Source organism: Eumetopias jubatus, unplaced genomic scaffold, assembly GCF_037043125.1.
Source record: "Eumetopias jubatus isolate StellerSeaLion01/CBP00866 unplaced genomic scaffold, mEumJub1_p1.0 scaffold_13, whole genome shotgun sequence".
In the NCBI taxonomy this organism is placed as follows: domain Eukaryota; kingdom Metazoa; phylum Chordata; class Mammalia; order Carnivora; family Otariidae; genus Eumetopias; species Eumetopias jubatus.
In genome coordinates this window covers 20613349-20635425 of record NW_028274819.1, presented here as the reverse complement: position 1 = coordinate 20635425, position 22077 = coordinate 20613349, and positions in this window count along the sequence as shown.

Genomic DNA, 22077 nt, shown 5'->3' with positions numbered 1-22077 from the left:
AAAGAATAGTGGTGAAATTCTGAACTCATAGTCAAAAAAAAATAGCCTTATTCTTTTACATACCTTATTTGTGAATTTCAATGGTCTTTCACGTTTAAAAGCTTTGGTTATACTTAATTTTCTAATGTAGAAAATTTTTTAAAAATAGTAATACTAAGCATTTTTGAGTCCTTAACACATGGCCAGCTCTGTGACAAGCATGTAATATATACCATTTCATTTTGTCTTTATAATACTATATAAGTATTTTCTTTTCAAAGATAAAGAATCAAAGTTTTGCAAAGAAGGTCACAGGGACTCTCAATCTTAAAAGTAAATCCTAAAAGCTGCTAGAAAAAAAAAAAAAGATAAATTACCATCAAAGGAACAAGAATGAAACTGATTCTTGACCTCTAAGGATCAAAAAAGCCCTAAGAAAATAAAAACAGGGGCGTCTGGGTGGCTCAGTCATTAAGCATCTGCCTCTGGCTCAGGTCATGATCCAAGGGTCCTGGGATTGAGCCCCGAGTTGGGCTCCTTGCTCTGCGGAAAGCCTGCTTCTCTCTCTCCCACTCCCCCCTGTTTGTGTTCCCTCTCTCACTGTCTCTCTCTCTCTCTGTCAAATAAATAAAATCTTTAAAAAAAAAAAAAAGAAGAGAAAAATCATAAATTAATCTAAAAAGAGTGCCATGTTTTGATAATATCTGTAGATGTGGTTTTTCACATAGAGTGTACTGAATTCTGATACATACAAAACCCATAAAGATTTTGAAAAGTTGTATTAGAAAAACCATCCCTAGTTTGGATTTAAAAGACTAAAACTGTTCAAATTTAAACAACAACTTCTAGCCTAAAAATTTCTGTAGCCAGGGGCACCTGGGTTGCTCAGTCAGTTAAGCATTTGACTTGATTTCAGCTCAGGTCTTGATCTCAAGGATATTAGTTCAAGCTAAGCACTGGGCTCCATGCAGGGCATGGAGCCTACTTAAAAATAAAATAATAATAATAATAATAAAGTAAAGTAATTTCTGTAGCCAGGAAACAGCCTAAGAAACCATCTCAGTCTCCAAAAATGATATTTTATGATGTCTCTTAAGAGGTGGCCAACAGAAATGGTAGGGAAAAAAAGGATCTCCCAGAGGTGAATCCAAGAGTCATGGAGACCAACATCCTTGGGAACCAACCCAAAGAATAGATCCAGAGCCCAATAAAGAAACATTCAAGTCCCAAGAAGAGCCAGATGCAGCAACTTTTGTCCATTTTGTCCACTGAGATTCCCAAATTTCTAAGACACAGAGATTGTTATGTGTTCCCTATCACCACCCTTCTAAGTGATTTATTCTGTCCCTGTGTTAGCAGGTATAGGGCTGAATTGTATTTTTCCCCCAAAGATTTCAAACAGGAAGAGAAAAATACTAACCTGACATAAAGCATAAAATTCTGGTTTTGAGCCTAATACCAGGATCAGATAAGTCTTCTGGAGTATCTTAGGGAGTGGATACATTTTGTGTGTGGGAGGGATATAAATAAATGCCACCAAGAGAGCAAACTGATAGACTGCACTGATATTTGTTTCAATGTTTCACTATTCTCAATAGCCACATAATTGTTATGTGATTTTGCAGCTCTTTCCACTAAAAATGGGGCATATATTGATGTTGAGCTTGGCCATTTGACTTCATTTGGCCAATAAAATATGGACAGAAGTAACAGTACGCTAGTTCTCAACCATGGCTGAAAAACAATGTATTTTTACACTCATTCCTCTTTCTTTCTTCCACTGTCATAAGAAGAAAATGTTCTAGGTAGTCCACTGATCTAATAAGGATAAGAAATATATATAACAGACTTGGATCCAACCAACATTCAACAACTAGAAACTCAAAACTGATATTGTGATTATAAATTGTTCAACCACCGCTGAGTGGCAATATTCACTAAAATTCACCATACATATACCTAGCATTTCTATTTCTTGGTCTAGACTTCAAAGTAATGCATATGCGTGCATGCATGCATGGATGGATGCATATACACACAAATGCACGCAAGACCATTGATGAATCTCACAAGGATAATGTTGAGCAAAAGAAGCCAGACCCAAGACAATTAGTGACGTATGATTCCAAAAAGCTCAAAAGAGGCAGAACTAATCTAAGATCATAGAAACTGGGGTAGCAATTACCCTTGAGAGGAAGTGCTAGCAGGAAAAATAAGAACTGTTGGTTTGCTGCTAATGCACTGTTTCTTGATCCGGGAGCTAATTTCTGGGTGTGTTCATTTTGTAAAATTTCACTAAGTCTTAGACTCATGATTTATGTTTTTTCTGTATGTGTGCTATTCATAAACAAAATGCACATTAAAAATGCTGTGAGAAGATTAATGAAGGCGGACATTCTATTTTTGTTTTATATGCTACCTCTCCTTCTGTTGCAAAAAGATGTATTATTACCTTACAATTTAAAGACAAAATTAATTAAAAAGACCATGTTATTTGTTCTTAGATGAAGCAAAGAAATTGATTCAAATACACAGAGATTACATTTATATTGAGCTTTGTGGATAAGTAGGTATATATCTGGCATTAATGTGGTGAAAGAAAGGAGTAAAAGAAAACTTTTCAAAAAAGAGGCAGAGTGCTAGGAAAGGCAGAAAAGTTTTAAAATATAAATTATATTAAATATAATCAAGGTATTTTATTGTGGCTAGAAGTTTAGGGTATGTACAGCCTAAATATATCAGGCACTTAATAAAAATTTCATGAACTGATTAATAAAGTGTATGTGGGAGATAAATACCAAAAATGCTGTTTGGGTAGTTTGCACTTCTTACCTTCACAATCAGACAATGGGGTTTTCTCTGCAGCTTTTAAACTGATCAAAACTTTGCTTTAGAAGGTACCAGAATAGACATCAGAGTCAGACAAACCTGTTAGAAGGATTGCTGTAAATTTTCAAGGCCAGAAATAATCAAAACCTAATTTGGTCCATAAAAGGTAATTTTTTCAGGAACATTCCAAAACCACACTATGCAAGATCTGGCCATATCCACTTCTTTATAGGAACAAACTTGAGTAATAATTCATTCGAACCTAAAAACAAGAAATACAGCCCCTCTTTACAAGTTGTGACCAGACAGACCCAGAGCCTCCATATGGAGCCCCAAATGCCTTTTTTCTTAATACTGTACTTATCCTCTCCAGTTTTTGCCCCTGTACTCCTCAGAGTAGAGCTCACTCTACCATGGAGTGTATATCCCACCATTGATTGGGACTGTGAGTCAGAAAAGCCTCTGGAGATGACCCACAGTGATAAAATCCCAGTATATCCCATTCTTGGAATGTCTCTCGGATTTACATTTTTTTCCCCCAAGTAGAAAACAGACTGCATCTTATCCTCTCAAAAAATGAAGCCTAAAGTTGTTGCAGCATTTTGCTTATATCCTTTCTATAGTGCATAAAAATTTCTAGAGAGATTAATTTTGTCTGTTTACTTCCTTTATGGTGTAAGGCAGGTTGATAAATTCTGTTGGGTACATAGAAATCCATCTATGGATTTCTCTCTGGTCAGTTAGAATAGACACATAGTTCATAAAATAAAATCACAGAAGCATAGAATTGAAAGCTTAAAAATACTTAGAGGCTATCTAATACAACACCCTTATTTTACAGATGAGGAAAGTTAAAAATGGAATTTTTTGTATTTCCCAGAGGACTCTCCTAGTGACCAACATCCTAGGGAGGGGAATGTAGGTCTCTGGAATGTTTTGGGGGTCAGAAATATTTTTTGAAAATAATTTAACTTGACACTGAATGTTCTCAGATTTTTGTATTAAAAAGATATAAGCTTTGACTTTTTTTGGCCAACCAGTGTGTGTCTGAGTATGTGTGTATATAAATGATTGCCTCCCTATGTGTTATTAATTTTGTTGGCTGGTACTTTTTTGGGGTTTGGAATGAGAACACTTGTCAAAAATAAAAATAAATATTGTTTATAAATAACCATACATATATGCAAACAAAGATCACATTTAGTTCAATGGAGCAGCTGAGGTATTTAGTCAATTTAATATTTAGTTAATTAGGAACTCCTTTATTAAAACTCACACCTGGTGGAATAAATATAGTTGCTGGGGATGTGCAAAGGGTTTGCAGGCCACTGAAAAGTGATAGAAATATTAGAGGTCAAGTGTGTTTCCTGAAATTAAAATACTTTTCAAGTGTTCAGAAGCAAATCAAAGTAATTGTTAGAATACTGACAGATGTTGACATTTTTCAAGACATTAAATGCATAATGAATATCCACTGAATGTCCAAAAGTTTGAGACCAGGAAAGTACATTCTATAGGAAAGTGCTGAGAGCCTATGTGGTATATGAGAGGCTTACTTCCTGACTTCATTGTGATTTCCATGGATGCAAGGGGACTCCATGTTAGAGGATAATAGAGGAAAAGATGAGCAGCAGGGTTATGCACTGAATGCTTGGGTCACCTAAAATGCACCTGTTGAAGCCCTAATCCCCAGCCTGGCTATATTTGGAGATGGAGCATAAAAGGAAGTAGTTAAGGTAAAATGAGGTCATAAAGTTGGGAGTCCAGATCTGATGGGATTTGTGTCCATATAAGAAGAAACACCAGAGAACTTGCTCTCTTTGCTCACACATACTGAGAAAAGGTCATGTCAGGACATAGCAGGAGGGTATCCATCTACAAGCCAGGAGGAGAGCTGTTGCCAGAAGCAGATTCTGCTCTGGGGACGGAAATAGGACTTCTAGCCTTCATCACTGTGAGAAAACTAATTTCTGTTATCTAAGGCCTAGTTTGTGATATTTTGTTGTGGCAGCTGAAGAAGACTAATAGAGACATGAAAAAATGCCTCTCAACCACCAGTTTATTCTAGTAAGTACATGAATTTTAGAGAAACTTCATGCAAGAAAGCAAGCTAAAAACAAGAAAAATAACAATGAGATCCCAAAGGAACAGTGGAGATAGAAAAAAGCTTTGTCAAAAATGTGGGTAGTGAATAGTGTGGTAGTGGAATATGATGTGAGGGAGAAGAGGGATGTCTGCCTCTCTAGATTTTTACGTTAGGTCTAATGCATTTCCCTTTCTAGGAATAAATCACAAAGTTGGGCACAAGAACCACCTACAGGGAATTACTTAGTTGTTTAAAAATGTGTGTTTCCAAGGCCTGTTTAAAATTAGATGGTCTGATGTTGAACTGGGAATCTCTGGTATTAGCAAGATTCTGTGTGAAACTTTTGAACATAAAGTTTGATAACTGGTATCATAGAGTAAATGTCAACCAAAGGAAGGTTTCTTGTGACTTACGCTTCAGTTTTATCATTGACTCATTTTGTTTAGAATATTCTGAAATGAAATAAAAATTACATACAAAATCATAAACCATGCTTTGAACAACACCAAACTTTGATGAAGACCAAATCAAGACTTAAATTAATAAAATAACCCATCCAAGACATCAAAGTCAACAAGAATACATGTAAACATCCTAGATTTATACTTGAAAAAATATTTTAAAATTTCAGAATGGGAAAGAGCCTGTTGGCTATTTCTTACTTATACCAGGACTCCCTTTTGGATATGTGATGATCATGTCCAACAGCAAGTAGAACTTGAATGAATTTGTCAACCTTGTGAAATTAACATGCCACATGGTACAACAATGTTACATCCCAAATTTATCACAAAGCAGAATATTTTTTTTAAAGCAGAATATTTTTGTCCAGATCTTGCATGAGTAGAAATACCTTTCACATGCAACATTTTAGAATCACCTCAGCCCTTATAACAGAGAATTTGTGTAACATGTCTCTGTGTATGTGAATGTGTGTGTGTATTGGTGAGGTGTGGAAGGGAGCCTGTAGATTACAAGGAAAAATTAGAATTTTCTTATAATTCTGAAAGATATAGTCTTAGAAATCTTTTTCTGTTTTCTCTTTTGAGCTACATTATTTTTTCATTTCAACGTCTGCCTATATGCCTTATGGGATTTGGTCTTTTCCAGTGTTCTTGGCACTTTCAAGAGTTTCTCTTTATCTTTATAGTTCAGGAACTGTATGAAGCTATGATTAGATGTATATTTTTTATCACCAACTCAACCTGCCATGTGAGCTCTTTTATTCTGACAAATCGTATTTAATTTTAACTTAGGATAATTTTTAATAATTTCAACTTAGGGTATATTTTTATGTATTTCAACTGCCTCTTCTCATCTCTCCCTTTGTGGGAGCTTTTTCCTACTGGATGTCCTTAAACTCACATGCTTGCTGTGCTGAGACCCCTTAGATCTATCCTGTAAGTCTCTCATATTTTCTCTCATATTTTATATCTTTATGAAATTTTGCTTTTTACATTAAGATATTTCTTCCATTTCACCTTTGAGGCCATGAGTGTATCATTGGAAATCATGGTTCCCTTTTCAGAAGTTATATTTTTGTGCAGCATATGAACATCACTGTCTTTTATTGGCTCAGTTTTCATTTCTCTTGTTCACTTCTATTTCACTTTTTCTATTCAACTCATCTGCTTTGGTTGTTACTCTAAAGAAATACCAACATCTTTCATCACTGGCTCATTTGGGGTACATCTCGTTGTTGTTGTACTTTATGAGGTAGTTTCCTTAGGGATGGAATGGTTGGTGTTGTAAGACAGTTAAAATCCCCTTTCTGGGCAGCGCAGAAGAAGCCTCCTGACTCCCCAAGTTCCCCTCTTCCTGAACCTCATGGCTAGGGATGACCTGGCTTATCAATTTAGCATATCCTTGAGTCTTAGGAGCCAGGGAGAGCTTTATAAAGTTACCCTAAAGCAGTGATTATTACATGTATGTATTGCTTCCAATAAATGAGTCTCAAACTTTTAGCACAGGACTATATTAATTTCCTAGGGCTGCCATGGCGAAGTCCAGAAACTGGAGGTCTTAAACAACAGAAATTTATCTCTCAAAGTTTTGGAGGCTCAAAGTCCAAGACCAAGGTTTTGATAGAATTGATAACCTTCTTCAAGTTGAGACAGAGGAACTAGCCTATGCCTGTCTCCTAGCTCCTGGTGGTTTGATGGCAATCTTCTGCATTCCTTGGCTTACAGAGACATCACCCCAAACTCTGCCTTCATCTTCACATAGCTTTCTCCCTATTTGCTTATCTTTCCCTGTGTCCAAATTTCTCACTTTTAAAAGGACATGATTATATTGGATTAGGGGTTACCCTGATGACCTTAGCTTAACTTGATCACCTGCAAAGACCCTATTACCAAATAAGGCTACATTCACAGGCACTGGAGAGTTAGGACTTAAACATCTTTTGCAGGGCACAGGACTCAATCCATAACAAGAACTGTGCTTTGGTTTTTGTTTTTTTGTTTTTGTTTTTGTTTTTTTAAATAGCATCTTACTCAGAAACTCAATATATACAACAGATAAAATTGAGCAGATCTGATTAAGTGATGGTGGGAGAAAGGCATAGCTGACCCTGACTTCACCTCCTGAAAGAGCCAGTGAAATCCCCCCCAAGACATGTGCATTCTCCTCAAAGCACAGTTTAAAAAGGGCTATTGGACAGTCCCATTTTTTTAAATAGCTATATGCTAAGCCATTATATGGGAAAGCTGTAATTTATTTTAATAATCTGATATTCCCAGACATTTCAATCATTTATACTTTTTTTTCAATCTTTTATACCTTTTCACTATTACAAACAATATGGGGCTAAACAACTGTGTAGCTAAATTTTATGTCCGTTATTGATCATTCCTTTAGTGATATTTTCTAAAAAATGAAAAGGGTTTAAAAATATTTTATTATTTTTTTAAAGATTTATTTATTTATTCGAGAGAGAAAGAACATGTGTGCAAGCAGGGGAAGGTGCAGAGGGAGAGAATCTTTCAAGCAGATTCCGCACTGAGCACACAGCCCATTGTGAGGCTCAAACCCATGACCCATGAGATCATGACCTGAGCCAAAACCAAGAGTCTGACATTCAACTGACTGAGCCACCCAGGAGCCCAGAAAAGGTGTTTGTTTTTTTAAAGATTTTATGTATTTGTTTTATGTATTTGTTTTTAGAGAAAGAGAGAGAACATGAGCAGGGGTGGGGCAGAGGAAGAAGGAGAGAGAGAATCTCAAGCAGACTCCTTGCTCAGCTGGAGCCTAGTTAAGGGCTCCATCTCACAACCCTGTGATCATGACCTAAGCCGAAATCAAGAGTCAGATGCTTGACTCACTGAACCACCCAGACACCCCCCAAAATGAAGAGGTTTTTAAGTACTTAAGTACGTTAGCACATTATGCCGAATTGCATCCTCCAAAAAAGTTGTCCCAATTAATTCTCTTTTCAGTTTTGTACTGTGTACTTTTATGTTAAATGGCCTTAATTATAGAATATTGTGTTTCAAGATGGGGTTGTTTTGTTCTAAATTATTATTTTTTAAAAAAGATTTTATTTATTTGAGAGAGAAAGAGAGAGAGAGCAAGCACGAGAAGGAGGGTAAGGGGCAGAGGGAGAGGGAGAAGCAGGCTCCCCCACAGAGCAGGGATCCCAATGCAGGATGCAATCCCAGGACCCTGGGGTCATGACCTGAGCAAAAGGCAGACGCTTAACCAACTGAGCCACCCAGGTGTCCCTGTTCTAAATTATTTTTAAGTGGAATAAAAGCGCTGGTTCTGCAAGCAGGCTTGGAATACCCCACCCCAAAGACAGAGTTTATTCTCACTAAAAGGAAGTCAGTTTGAAGCATTGAGAGGACAGGGATTAGGCAAAGAAGGTGCCTCTAAGTGTAGAGTTCACTTTCCAAATAAGGCACTGTATTAGTTTCCTAAGGGTGCAAAAAATTACCACAAACTAGGTGCTTAAAAACAAGAGAAAGTTACTGCCTTATGGGTCTGAAGATCATAAGTCCAAAATCAACGTGTTGGCAGGCTCACGCTCCCTCTGAAGGCTCTGGGGAAGAATCCTTTCTGGCCACTTCCTAGCCTTTGATGGTGGTCAGCAATCCTTGGCCTTCCTTGGCTTGCTGCTGCATCAGTCCAATCTCTGCCCTACTCAGCACATAGCCTGCTTCCCTCTGTGTCTTCAAATCTCTCTCTCCTTACAAGGGTATCAGTCAGGTCATTGAATTTAGGGCCTGCCCTAATCCTTCATGACCTCATTTTAACTTGATTACATCTACAAAGACTCTTTCCCAAATAAGGTCACAATCACGGGCACCAGGGGTAAGGGCTACTTGAATATATCTTTTTGGGAAGTATAATTTATCCACACGAGGCACCAGCTGAATTCCAGGGCAAAGGTGGGTGCCTAGGTTTGGGGCTGTTCTGACAAGAAGTCCAGGGAATCTCTAAGAGTAACCTTGTCCTCTTTAGTTTCATACAAGATTTAACCTCTTTGTGACCACAGATTCCTCTCCAAATGACATCCTGGGTAGGAACCATTTTCTGTGTCATAGAGCCACCTGTCACTGCCACTGTCTGCATCATAAAGATAAATGCACAATTAAAAAAATTATACTGTCACAGAAACTAATTATATCCAGGGATGCTACAGGATTCTGCCGTGTGCTCTTTGCAATCACTGGGCTATTTCAGTTCTGTTAAGTGGCTCTGCACAGACAAGAGTGGCATGTGCTCATTAAGATAAGTGGCACATTTAATTCCAGGCTCAGAAACACAGGTTTCAGTACATTCTGTGAGGAAGCAAATTGCACTTCACACACCTGCCAACTCAAATATAGATCCTAAATCACAGTCAGGGCAATACCCTTAGAGTAAAACCACTCCAGGTTCTCCATTTCACTAATCTATGGCTTTTTTTTTTTTTTTCCCTGCACAGAGGTTAGTATTGCCTATAGCTGAGACAGAGAAGTCAGAGAATTCCAGCCTTTTGTCAACAAATATTTACTGAGCAAAGCTATGTGCCAGGCCCCATTCTGGGTTCTTAGAATACAGCAGTGAAAAACAAAACAAAAAGCAGATATAGGTTTCTCCTTTATGATGCTTATGTCCTACTTAAAATCTTCACTGATTATTCTTTTATTTTTCTAATTTTGGATGGCACTTATTTGTGGTTAGTTGAATTTTTAACTGGAATCACAATGCATAAGGATCAAAATGTTTTTATGTTGGAAAAGCCTAATACCTCTTTCTCCCTCCCTCCCTTCTTCCCTCCCTTCTTCTCTCCTTCCTTCCTTCTTTCTTTCTTTTTCTTTCTTTCTTTCTTTCTTTCTTTCTTTCTTTCTTTCTTTCTTTCTTTCTTTCTTTCTTTCTTTCTTTCTTTCTTTCTTTCTCTTTCTTTCTTTCTTCTTTCTTTCTTTCTTTCTTCTTCTTTTCTTTCTTTCTTTCTTCTTTCTTTCTTTTTCTTCTTCTTTTCTTTCTTTCTTTCTTTCTTTCTTTCTTTCTTTCTTTCTTTCTTTCTTTCTTTCTTTCTTTCTTTCTTTCTTTCTTTCTTTCTTTCTTTCTTCTTTCTCTTTCCCTCCTTCCCCCCACCTTCTTTCCCCTCCCCTCCTCCCCCCTCCTTTCCTAGGATCTCAAAAGTCGTATGTGTTACAACCAAGATAAATGGGCTAAGGGGAATAAGTAAAGTCTTTGTTTTTTTCCTGGTATCTTCCATCAAGCATCAGTGGAATGCTCTCTTTCTGAAGTGAAGTTTTAAAGGCATCTCTCCCAACTATTTTAGTGACTCCTTGATTAAGGCATTAGCAGTAGTGGAGAATATTCAGATTTGGAGTTTGATTTCTAAATAGTCTTTGACTTTCCTAGTCAGAAAGGAAAAACTGAGACAGACCAGTGTGCCTCTATCACAGTGTGACATTTAATTTTCTCTTTTATTTTATTTTAATGTTGTTTGTGAGACCCATTTCTATAGTTCTGATTATAACATAACTCCATGAAGGCAAGAAAAGGTTCCTTTTGTAATTCCTCTATTCTTCATTATAAAAACAGTCCAGTCATATTGTAGATATTCGTTAAATACTTCTAGAAAGTGATATTTTCCATTTGGCAATTCTTAGGATTCTATAATTATGCACATTTTATTAAATGTATTTATTTAGTTTCAATATCATGGAAGAATGAACACAACACTATAAGTATCAAATGTCTACAACATATTCTCTTCTTTTCCCATGCTAAATTCAAAATACGTATTACTTTTCCAATGCTCGTAAGTTGCAGAGAATTTAAGTCTTGAAGGGAACTTCCAATAGCCAAATCTCAGCCCTACTATATTCATTAAATGCTTGGATCTCCTTGTTTCATGTTTCTATTTGAACATCACTTCATTGCATATTTAGCTCATAATTGGCTCGAATTGTTTAAAATGTTTGCCTTAACCCAAGTCAAGAGCTGCGTCTTTATAACTGTCATTAATGAGCCTTAATCAGGGATAGTAACTGGTTTCACCTTGTGTAGTGGGCAGATTATGAGGTGGCCCCTATGTCTCTGTCTCCTCATATTTACTCCTGTGTGTAATCGCCTTTCCTTAAGCATGTTGGGGTCTGTGACTTGCTTCTAACCAGTAGAATATGGCAAAAGTGACAGAATATTCATGATTATGTGTACATAATTACATCACTTAAGATTGTAACACCCATTTTGGGAGGAGAGTCTCTTTCCTTTGCTGGCTCTGAGGAAATAACCTACCATGTTGGGAAGGTCCATATGGCAAAAAACTAATGGTGGCCTCAAGCAAAAAGTTAGCAAGAAATCGAGGATCTCAGCCCAAAAATCCACAAGAAATAGACAGCTGCCAACAACCACCTGATCTTGAAACCAAACCCTTTTTCAGTCAAGCCTCTGATGAGAACCCAGCCTCAGTCAACATCTTACTTGAAGCCTTGTGAGGTCCTGAAGCAGAACACCCAGCTAAGTTATACCCATGCTCCTGACTTAAAAAAACTATAAGATAATAAATGTGTATTGTTTTAGGTCATTAAGTTTGTGATAATATGGTTACACCCTAAATAGATAACATATACCAACTTTGGACAGTTAAATTTCCTGGATCACTGAGGTTAAGAAGGATTCTGAAGCCACATTTGGTCTCAACAAGAATAAGTGCCATAAAGTACTACCAGTGTTTTCAGTGAGCACATTTATGAGTAGTATACCTGACTATTATAATCCATCCACTCTAATTCACACTTTGTGAGATCAGAAACAAACAAGTGAAATGTTCCACACATAAACTCTTATACTCAAGATCAACACTATAGGCAAAAGGTTGTAAAGTGCATGATCAGGAAAGGACAGAGGTGAAACAGGCTACATGTGAGTTCTGATGCATAGATTGTGTGAGGGAGTGTGACTGCACCAAACTATCCCAGTCTGAAGGGCTCATGTCCCAGTCTAAAGGACTCAGCTGTTCTGACACTAAAGCAAATGGTGGCTCTATGGAAGACACCAGACCAGTGTTTCCAGATCTACCAATGTTTTCAATAGAAGCTGAATATCTCAATTTTTATGTGAAATTTCCCACTTTTTAAACATTGACTAATTTTTATGCACACTATTATATTAATTTTCTCACCATGTTAGTTGCACTATCATTGAACCCCAAGCTGCTACTGATGTGCTTTCTCTCCAGAGTTTGCAGTTTCACCCATTATACAATATCGATGTTGCCAATGCCATTTTACTTCTACCCATATGAAAGGCAATTACAAGCTTACATAATTAAGTGCTATAATAAATATCTAAGGATGAAACACATGGAATGCATAATACCAAGTTAATGATACCGAAGGCAAGACTCTGTCCTCAATTAGTTTTATACACATACTTGCAGTCAGTGGGAGTTGCTTGTGAATATATGCAGTTGGTCCCGAGAGCTTCTGAAGTAGACATCATGGTATGTGCATGGTAGTTTATAATCCACACCAGTCTTTTTTTTCAGTGATCACCATAATAGTCCAATTTAATGAGTTTATCGTTGTCGAGACAACTCTGAATAACTAATCACATCTCCAGTCTGGCAGCAATATTGATGGAGCATGGATTCTGGCATAAACTTTGAGGATCAGTAGGAAAAGGAGGTATGATCTTGACCCCAAAAAGCTTACACCTCAATGGAGATGATGAATATAAGACCAAAAAAACTATGAGGGGCACCTGGGTGGCTCAGTCCGTTAAGCGTCTGCCTCCGGCTCGGGTCATGATCTCAGGGTCCTGGGATCGAGCCCCGCGTTGGACACCCTGCTCAGTGCGGAGTCTGCTTCTCCTTCTCCCTCTGCGCCTCCCGCTCTCACGCTTGCTCACTTTCTCTCTCAAATAAATCAATAAAATCTTGAAAAAACAAAAAAACAAAAACTGTAATTGTTACTTGTTTATCACATGGGCTGACCTCAGAAGAATTTAATAGAAAACTGCTTCAGTCTTTCTCTCACTGTTCCTATACATTCATTCTGTGGACTAATTATCTTTTTTCTAGTGAATGAAATATCAAGTGGTCCCAAAGCCTTTCTGGTCCTAAGCTAATAAATGACTTGCCTCTTTACTTCAGCATAGACACTAGAAATGTATAAATGGCTAATGCTGGTAGATCTAGCTCTGAGTCTCTTTTGCAAGTACTCAATGGAAGTTTTAGCATATCACCATGGGATGTGTGGAAACTTGGTACCTATTGTTTTATTGACCTTTGGTGTATCCGCTGAAACCACAAGAAAAATTGTAGCCATCTATTACTAATGCAATGGAGATGAATATGAAAACATGATCTTTTGAGATAAAAAATATTATTTAAACATAGAGGAGAGAGTCTATTATGAATTCAGATAGATGCATAATAAAATCACATTCTATTGAGCACTTAGAATATACAATGCATCTTTTAAACCTCACAAAAATCCTATGAAAATTTAAAATAGAATTTAAAATAGCTAAGAGTGACTGTGTTTAAATCCCCATCCAGCACAACTCACCATCTCATTTTGGGAAAGTGTTGGGCCTCTCTTACACTCTTCTGTACAATTTCCTCATTTTAAAATGGGAATAATGACAACAATCTAATATTTAAGTGATTTATCTATTCCAGGCACTATTCCATATATTTTACACAGATTATATGATTTGAAACTCATCATGGCCTTATAAGGTATAAGACACTACCATTAGTACACAGACTTTGCTAACAATGAAAACAAAGATTAATGTGGATAAATAAGTAGTGGCCAACATCTTGCAGATAACTGAACCTCAGATTACCTCTAATGCCCAAGATCTTAAATATTTTAACACATTCCTCACCTGCTATGCCTGTGATTAAATGGAATAATACGTATAAAGTCACAAGAACATAAAAAGTTCTCAATTAATAGTTGTATTTATGAACTAGAATAATAGTCTTCAAACACAGGAAAATATAGAAAAACCGAAGATATTTTTTTCAAAGATTTTATTTTTTTAAGTAATCTCTACACCCAACGTGGGGTTTGAACTCACAACCCTGAGATCAAGAGTCGCATGCTCTTCTGACTGAGCCAGGCAGGCACCCCAAGAGTTATTTTAAAGTAAAGTTGACTACTGATGTAGTTCCCATATTATCTTAGCCAAGTATTTTTCATACCAGTGTATTCTTTCCTTGTCATCAATGACCTCTGTTTTGAGCCTTGCATCTTTAGGGCCCCCGGTGAATTGGATATTAATAGCCAAAGGAAAGAGAGGTTCTTCCTGTTCCAACCCCTACCCACCTCTGAACTGGAGAATAGCCCTTGGGATTCACAGAGTTGATGTCATGGGGTTGTTCCTAACAGCCATGCCATTTACAGTTGGTTTCTTTTGCTTTTAATGAGCAGAAACTCCTCTCCAATGTGAATAGCAATTCTCCGTGGATCCTGCCTACAGAGCAATGACATCTAGATCTCACTCCAATTACAAATGGGAAGCTATTTGTCAGTGAAATTTCAGAGGACTCACAAGGTTATGCTGACACTGAAATTTAAGTTGGTCCTTGGCCTCCTCCCCAGGATAAAACCCCACATGGTCCTTTGGGGAAAGCAGGGGTATGAGTAAAATGGCATTCTTTTTGGTATGGTTCCTTATCTGTGACACCAGCACCAATACATGTTGATCAGACTACAGCAAATTCTTGGGTCCGTTCTTGAAAAATTATAACATCCTAGTTTTCTAAACCAAAAACTGATATTTCTCATACAAGCTATATAGCTTGACTAGAAAAAAAAAGTAATAGAAAAGGTGTGTGCATATCACCGTGCAATATATCCAATACGTAAAATGATTGTTTACATACACTAAATGCAAAACAAGGTAAATAGAAATTTAAAATGATGGAGTGATATAGGATATTTGGCATTGTAAAAGAATTTGGAATTGTAACTAGAGTCCTAAGGATATTGACAACATGAATTCAAAACCTAAAACAATTGTATGGTTGTAGAAATTTTAATGGAGGTAATTTAGATACTGGTTGTCTTAGAAATTGCTACAATCGACTTACTTCTAAAATATGGTATTTTTTTTTATTCACTAAACATTACGCCCAACATGGGGCTCGAATTCAATGCCGAGATCAAGAGTGGCATGTTCCACTGCCAGGCACCCCTAAAACATGGTACATTTAAACCACACTCACAAACTCTGTAGTGTAAGTTTTTGTAGTGTAAGTGCATACACACCTGTGCACACCCAAGTTTAGTGTACAGAAGCTGAGGCAACTAGGGTATAGCGGGAAAAAAAAATCACTGGACTCAGAATGAACAGACCTTGGTTTGAGAACCAGTTTTATTCCTTATTATGAGCACTTAGAAAATTTACCTAATTTTATAAGGCTTGTTTTACATTAAATGGAGATTATAATGCCTACTTTGTTGTTCTGAGAAGTATAATGAGATGAAACATATAAATGTACCAAATGTTGAATCTGGTTTACTGCAATGGTAGGGTCCATAACTTTCCCTCAGAAAATGAGGGATTATGAATCAAGATTACTTATTCCTCTGCATGGAAAATTCTAAAAAGATAACAGATTGTGTAGTATGATGATTAAAAGGTTTTGTAGTCAGACATTTGAAAATTTAATAATGTCTAACACACAGCCCTCATTAGCTCACAGTGTTCTAAGTACTTTACATATATTAGCCTATTTAATCCTTACCACAATCCTGTAAGATAGCTTAGTATTGTTATCTTCCTTTTACAAAGGAAACTGAGTCATGAAGAGATTAAACGAATTTTCCCAAGATTCTATCTTAGACCAGCCTTTAAGCTTTTAAAGCCTCAGTTTCTGCCTCAACTGGGTATAATAACATCCCAACTTTTAGGGATGAAGATTGAAGATTAAATGTGAAACTGTAACCCAAATTGTGTGGCACATGGTAAGAATTTAATAGTATTAACTCAAAACATTGTTTTTGTTTTATAAATAATGTGATAATTCTTAATTCTAAAATATTGTCAACTAATTAGAAATGCTTTCTATTTTTTTTTTAATAATCATTGAGCAGATTAATCCTGGGCAGACCAAGCAAAAATTGTATGGGCTAAATTCAATATATACTCTCTGCATACCCACTTATAAGTCAATACTCACAGATACATGTTTTGGGGAAAAAAATTACAATTCTAAATTATAAATCCAGGCACATGCATGTCAAGGAGACAATCACATCCTTGTCTTTAAGAAAACCTGCAGCATATGTCTTCCTGAGTTCTGCGTAACAAGGCTGTTTCTTGCCAAAGGAATATTTTTATTATCCAATCTTACATTTTGATTTGCTTATAAGTGCCTTGTTGTTAGATGTTTGCTTAAGACTTTTCTTTTACAACTGCGGTTTGATATTAAAATGAGTTACATAGATCAGCCTGGGTGCTGTTAAAATGACTTTGAGGTTTTTTGTTTGTTTTTTTTTTTACATTTTATATATTTGGTTGGTGAAACAATGCTATTGTCAAAGCCTCTGGGACTGAGTGAAACAATGCTATTGTCAAAGCCTCTGGGACTGAGTACAAGACCAAAGTCTTAAACAAGTCTTCCTTTCACATCCTACCAAGTTCCAAATTCTATTCAGGGTCTCACTGATGATATATTTTTCTTTGAAGATTAGTCAACCTCAATTTTGGTGGTACAAACTGTCTCCAAAATCTTGCAATAAAATTCCCTAGATTCCTTGGAAAAGTGCTAGGTACTATTTTAAGTTCCCTGAAGAAACGAAGACAAAAACAAAACTCTTCCAGCTTTAGAAATTAGGGTACCGTCTAATCCTTGTGCCAGGTATTAAAAAGACAAAGCATTCAACTCTGCAATCCATCAACAAAGTTTTTATTGAATGATTAATCTGTGGTCAGCTTGTGCTAGGATCTAAGATACCATTTTTGTTTTTAACTCTCTTGAACCCTTGAGAAAGGATTTTAGAATTTCCTTAGCAGATGATGTGTATCTCAGGGATCTCTACATCTTCCCGCTCTCATTCTTACTGCAGAAATCAATGTGCTGACCACACTAATGCTCTAACTCAGAACTCCTATACTTGTAAATACTGGGATTCTACCCATAGACTAACAAACAGTGACAGGCTCCCTTAACAATCCCAGCCTGATGGTGTCAGAAACTTTTTAGAAGTTTCCAAAATATATATCCAAGTAGATGGCATGAAAGTATTTTAAAGAAGAAACAAATATAATAGGACTCCATTGTAACATTTATTTAAGGGATTAGAGGGTTATCCATATTTCAGAAGAAAAGTTGAGATTGGGATACTGTTGGAGTATACTATGGTAAGGAAGCCAGAAGTTCTAGATTCTTGCCTTGGGCTGTTTTGCTCCTCAGCCTCACAAGGTTCTCAAAAAACAGAAAACACAAGAAATTAGAGCAAAAGAAAAATTTTAAAGGTTTTATTTATTTATTTGAGACAGAGAGAAAGTGCATATGCATGAGCAGGGGGAGGAGTAGAGGGAGAGGGAGAGAGAGAGAATCTCAAGCAGAGTCCCCACTGAGCTCAAGAGCCCAAAGCAAGGCTTGATCTCATGACCCTGAGATCATGACCTGAGCCAAAATCAAGAGTCAGACACTTAATTAACTGAAACACCCAGGTGCCCCCAAATTAGAGCAAATTAATGTCAATTCCCAAGTTGTTTTTGAACCTCAAGAATCAGTGAAAATCTCAGGTGAGCCAGATTAGACTAAATAAAGGAGTCTAGGAGATATATCCAAATTAGAATCTAGGTGCACACTGCCTGCCAGCTCCAATAGAGAAAGAGAAACAGAGAGAAATCCACTGCTATGTGCTGACACTTTGCAGCCCAGGGGTTCCACCCTTTCATAAACACAGCCCTATCAATAATCAAGACAGTGCTTCCTCAACTTGGAGAGGAGTGAAGAGAGGAGCATATACAGAAGGTCTGGCAAGCATGCCCTTTCTTAGATGCAAACACCATTTCATAAACTCTCTAAGCTACAGTAATACATAGTCCATATTCTATGAGACAGTTCCAATATCATGCAAGTGTACTTTTTAATAAGAATGAATCACGAAATGGGTAACAATGTGATTTCATATTTATAGCCTATACATTTTTCAAATAATCAAATGTGCAAATCTGAAAACTATGTGTCTTTTGTTAGAACACATACAGACCTTAGGGGAAAAGGTCTCAGTTCTTCCCCGTTGAAAATGATATTCGTGGGCTTTTTGTAGATGGCTTTTATGATATTGAGGTATGTTCCCTCTACTGCTACACTTTGAAGAGTTTTAATCAAGAAAGGATGCTATATTTTGTCAAATGCTTTTTCTGCATCAATTGAGAGGATCATACGGTTCTTTTCTTTTATTAATGTGATCTATCATGTTGATTGATTTACAAATGTTGAACCACCCCTGCATCCCAGGAATAAATCCCAATTGGTCGTGGTGAATAATCCTTTTAATGTACTGTCGGATCCTGTTGACTAGTATCTTGGTGAGTATTTTGGCATCCATGTTCATCAGGGATATTGGTCTATAATTCTTTTTGATGGGATCATTGTCTGGTTTTGGGATCAAGGTAATGCTGGCCTCATAGAATGAGTCTGACCAGATAGAATGGCTAAAATTAACAAGACAAGAAATAACAAGTGAGAATAAGTGGAGAAAGGGGAACCCTCTTACACTGTTGTTGGGAATGCAAGCTGGTGCAGCCACTATGGATAACAGGATGGAGGTTCCTCAAGAGGTTAAAAATAGAACTACCCTACAACCCAGGTGCATTACTGGGTATTTACCCCAAAGATACAGATGTAGTGGAACAAAGAGGCACCTGCACCCCAATGTTTATAGCAGCAATGTCCACATTATCCAAACTGTGGAAGGAGCTGAGATGTCCTGCAACAGCTGAATGAGTAAAGATGTGGTTTATATATACAATGGAATATTACTCGCCATCAGAAAGGATGAATACTTACCATTTACATCAACGTGGATGGAAATGGAGGTTATTATGCTAAGGGAAGTAAGTCATTCAGAGAAAGACAATTATATGGTTTCACTCATATGTGGAATATAAGAAATAGTGCAGAGGATCATAGGGGAAGGGAGGAAAAACTGAATGGGACAAAATCAGAGAGGGAGACAAACCATAAGAGACTCTTGACTCTGGGAAACAAACTGCGGGTTGCTGGAGGGGAGAGGGTGGGGGATGGAGCAACTGGGTGACAGGCATGAAGGAGGTCATGTGATGTGATGAGCACTGGGTGTTATACGAAATTGATGAATCATTGAACACTACATCTGAAACTAATGATGTACTATATGTTGGCTAATTGAATTTAAATAAAGAAAAAAGAACACATAGAGATTTAAAAAAATGCCTTCTCTAGGTACATGAACAAATAATTTCAACACTGTGCCATCACTGCAGGAACAAGGGTATGTCCAAACAGCAAGAGCATTGATGAAGGAGGAATTAAATCATATGGGAGACACAGAGAGCCAATCCTGTGAGGGGTCGCCGAGAAGGCTCTATCTATTTTGAAGGAGAAGTTAGGAGTTCAGAAGACAGATGTGGGAAGAAAGCCTTGCCTGTCAGAGAAAACATAAAGCTCAAAGGCTCAGAAAGGTAAAACAGCATGGTATGTTTGAGTGACAGAAGAGCTGCCCGGTATAAACTTGTATCTTGATAAATGTGAGGGGGAAGGTGGGGGTTTATATAGTTCTATAAGTAAATAAACCCAAGACTGTATATAGCACCTTGACAAAAGCCTATTTATTATATTATTTCTGCTCTGTGCTTCGATTTGCTTCTCCAAATCCTCAGAAATGATTAGGAAGCAATGTTTTTCTCCAGGGAGAATCTAATATTTCTGTCTGGATTCATAACCTGCATTTTCTATGCAGAATATTCTTATAGGAAGCCAGTGATGGCTAATCACCAGCAGGAGGTTGTTCTGTGGGTGGCCCACACCTGCAGCTTCCCATACTGAAAAGTGACCATGTTGGAAAGTTAATTACTAGAGGGAAGGGAGTGGCCAAGAAGCCCTGAGGCATAAAACAGACAGAACCATGTTTAGGTTCTTTGGGACAGTGGGACTCTCTCATTATTCATGCAGTGTATTCCACCAGAATTTGCCCAGCACAGCTTGGTAGTGCAAACACTGAACACTGGAGGAACCAAACAAGCAAAACAGATTAAGACAGCTATGTTCATTACAATTCAGAACAAGTGTAAAGTCATCCCAGAACATTTTGCAATGTGTACCTACTCCATACACAAGATTAAAACAAATACCTTGCATAGTTTCAACATTAAACTTAAGTTAAAGGAATTTTGGCATTGGTTTTAGCAGACTACATAGTAGCTACTAGAATATTATTCTAGAACTTTTCAGTACCGATCCAATACCATAGAATGTCACAGTTGGTTTTGTCACTATTGCTGTGGGACATGATCTTTTTGTTGCTATTACTTTTAACTTGAATTTCTCTTTGAATGTTTCCAAAACCAAAAAGCAAACTAGAATATAAGGTAAAGATTCTCATGCTCATCCATATTTTTTCCCCACATGCTTTTGTTTCTCATGTATCCTTCCAGGTATCATACATATGCATAGACATATATGCAGCTAAAATGACACACTTTCCTCTTTTTAGAAAAATAGTGGTATGCAAAACATACTTTTTGAAGCTTTATTATTTTTCACTCAAATATAGAAAAAGGAAAAATAATTAAAGCTGTAATGTAGCTGTAATGAACCTTGTTATTGAATATGGCTGTATAGTATTCTATTACTTTAGTGTACTAAAATTTACTTGACCAGTTCTTATTTATAGTCATTTAGGATGCTTCGACATTTTTATCTTTACAAAAAAACACTCTAATGAATAACCTTGTTCACATGTAATTTGAAGCTATTTAAGAACATCTCTAGGATAAATTTAAGAAGTCTAATTGTCGTGTCAAAAGATATTTGCAATTATAAATTTAGTGAATATTTTCAAATTGAGTCCATTTTTTTCTTACAAATTTGCATGTCAACTAGGAGTGAGTGAGGGTGTCTTTTTCCCAACATTTTGGGTCTCCAAATCCAAGAGGGAAAAATGGTGAGGTTTTCATTCTTTATCTAAATGTGTTTGTTTCTTAGCCAGAACATAAAGGACAACTCTCTCATGTTCCCCATTAAAACAAAAACATACTTCAGTGACAAAAATAAATTTTGTCTTCTATTAGAAAAAAGATAATTTAAAATAAAGACACAAATGAAATGCATTCAAAATTCCACTTCCAGCAGAAAAATGTGTTGTCTTTTGTTTTGTGAGAATTCTCCTGATGACCAACCTCATTTAAGGTGAATCTGAGGGTAACAAAGGTAGATTCATGTAGCTAGAAATTCCTTTGTTTTGTTTCATTTGACTTTTTTTTTTAAAGATTTTATTTATTTATTTGACAGAGAGAGACACAGCGAGAGAGGGAACACAAGCAGGGGGAGTGGGAGAGGGAGAAGCAGGCTTCCCGCGGAGCAGGGAGCCCGATGCGGGGCTCGATCCCAGGACTCTGGGATCATGACCTGAGCTGAAGGCAGACGCTTAGCGACTGAGCCACCCAGGCGCTCCTGGCATCATTTTTAATAGACTTCATTTCTTTATTGAGAATGTCATAATACTCAT